General features: G+C 40.9%; 1 protein-coding gene across 2 annotated transcripts in view; it reads left to right on the top strand.

Moving 5' to 3' along the window:
• LOC138051811 (uncharacterized) overlaps positions 1 to 2,500 on the top strand; it is a 215,030-nt gene that overhangs the window by 97,362 nt on the left and 115,168 nt on the right. The window lies entirely within an intron of this gene.

Below are 2,500 nucleotides of genomic sequence, written 5' to 3'. Positions count from 1 at the left end.
GTCGTTTATAGTTATAGTGGAAGGCGATCCAACCTAGTATCAATGAAAATGTCATGAGTACAACTATATATTTTGCTAGTATCTGAAAGATCTATTATAATCATTTGTGACACAGCAACAAATTCTTGATTCTCACGTGTTGTCTGATTTTAACTCGCTCTGACCACTCGTTGAATTTGATCCTGGTACGGCCCATGGTTCAACTTCCCAGCTGCACTTGTAAATAGCCAACTGGTTTGCCTCCGGCCAGTTGGGATTCTTAACAGTTGGGGAGCGTGAATTAAGTATGTATTGTATTGACAGAGCTTGAGGGAAGATATAGGTGTTTTCAATCCTTTTTGGGGATTTGATACCTGCTTTATACTACGTAGAGTGCATATTCAACCTACAATCCTGGTCAAAACTGTCGGGACAATTCGTGCTTTTCCCCCTCCCCCCATTACAATGTTGATTTTTCACGGTCTCCAAAATCAAGATCCGTTCATCGATCGCTGGCATGTTTCAACATTGTCTGGGGGGAAGGGGGGCGCAAAAAAGGCAGCGAAAGAAGAACAAACCGTGCTCATATAACGATGAAAGCATGTACAGTAAATTCTCTACTTTTCGCCCAAAATTTGACAAGTGTCCCGAAGTGTTTTGACCCGGATTGTAGGTAATATAAGGATCACCAATTAAACCTAAGCAAAAACAGATCCTACCTGAGCCTGGAGTTGACCGACAACATGCATATACAATTGTTTCGCTACCCGTAGAAAAAGTGAAGTTTCATATGTTTAAATAATTCGAACCTGGAAGAAATTTGTATAACGGGAGTCATTATATCAGTGAAATTTATACTGTCTGTCTTAATCTAAGGTTAATAATAAAATATACGTACTCGTAAAAGACCTCCTTTACTCGCTGTTTTGATGCTGTCGTGGGGATTGCCACCTTTTTCTCTCCCAAAAAGTTGTTCCTTAAGTGACTTTTGTCACTTGAGCTTGGAACAGTTATCTGCTCCTTGTCCGCCAGGCAAACAATTGTCCTGGTGAACGTTTTCTCTGTTACAAAAAAAAGAGGATTATCAAAAACCAAAAAGCAACATTAGACGTGATTTGACTTGATTGGCATTAATTGTTAATTAACAGTTTACAGTGTCCCCAATTAGTGCTACAGCGCTAGAACAACTAGGCACTTAAGTAAAGTTCCTTTCCTTTATGTTAATCATTAAAAGGCACAATCTAACCCTCTACAACCTGTCACATTAAGCATAGGCATTCCCAGAAGCGCGGGCGGGCATTATTGCAAGCAGCGACCACCATCACTTCACTGACCGAGCGGGGGCGCACGAATTAAGATATAAACAATTAACTGGAAGTAGCAAAGCAGACTTGTGCGTTTTAGACTTGAATCCAGTGGAGCGGAAAGTATCCTTTCGACTTTGAGATCTGCATGCCTTTTTCCTTTGAGTAAAGATGCCCGCAAAAAACCTTTGGAAGGAGACAGCTTTAATATTTCAGTATTCAATTTCAGTTGGTTTCCATCAACATAATAGAGGGTTTGGTTCGAGGCAGACGAAATAGTAAACCCACGCAAAAAAACTAGTATCAGCCCTTCTAATATGACTCCCAAGAAAAGGAGTTAGTTAATTCGATCAAAGCTCTATTGAAATGATCCTCGCACGTTATACAAAGTTTTAAATTACCCTTCGTCGTAGACCTCCCTCCTGTCCGTGCACTTGACCCCGCCTATCTGCGTAGGGCTGGACCCTCTGAAATCAAACCATTACGGTAATATTTGGCATGAGGAGTGCGGCATATTGATATCGACTGTGCATAGTTAAAGAGGACCTGCGTGCAACTCACATTTAACTTTGAAAGACCCCATTGGGACAAAATATCATCGTTAATTGCGAAAACATTTGAATTCTTTACTTCTCCCGTTGTCAAATGCAAGTTGGGGCCTAAGCATAAAGCCTTTGAGAACGTTTCTCAAAGAACTTAACGTTTCGTATGCGACAACTACAACCTGTAACTTACATGGAAGCAAACACCAGCACGTGATTCTCGAGTCATTCTATGGTTCATAGAACGAGTTGGTAAGGGTCAAATTGCCATCGTAAAGGCGGACGTTCTTTAGCATTAACCCTTCGCAGACTAAGGCCTTTAGCGTCAGCTTTACGATATTTACGGTGGTAATGTGACCCTCATCAATCAGATATCATGTCATGATAAGACATTTCTTTTCCGAATGCTGAAAGGTCATGCACTCAGTTGATTTCGTTTTTCAACAGTATTATGTTCAAGTTGGGAGTTCAGATTTTCGGCAGCCTAGCTCACACACTACTTTATAGTTTCGGTTTTCTATTCAACGGTTTTGGCTGCATGCTGCAGTGTACACCGTATAACTTCTATACAGTTACGTGCTATAATCTGAGCGCCATCCAAAGTGCAAGTCTTCCAACATTTACAACTGATCCCTTCGTAAGTAGGAAATAATGTTCGTACCAGTTGTCAGTTGA

This window comes from Montipora capricornis, chromosome 6, assembly GCF_036669925.1.
Source record: "Montipora capricornis isolate CH-2021 chromosome 6, ASM3666992v2, whole genome shotgun sequence".
Taxonomy (NCBI): domain Eukaryota; kingdom Metazoa; phylum Cnidaria; class Anthozoa; order Scleractinia; family Acroporidae; genus Montipora; species Montipora capricornis.
The sequence above is the reverse complement of the archived record's forward strand: the minus strand, read 5'-3'. Positions and strand labels throughout refer to the sequence as shown.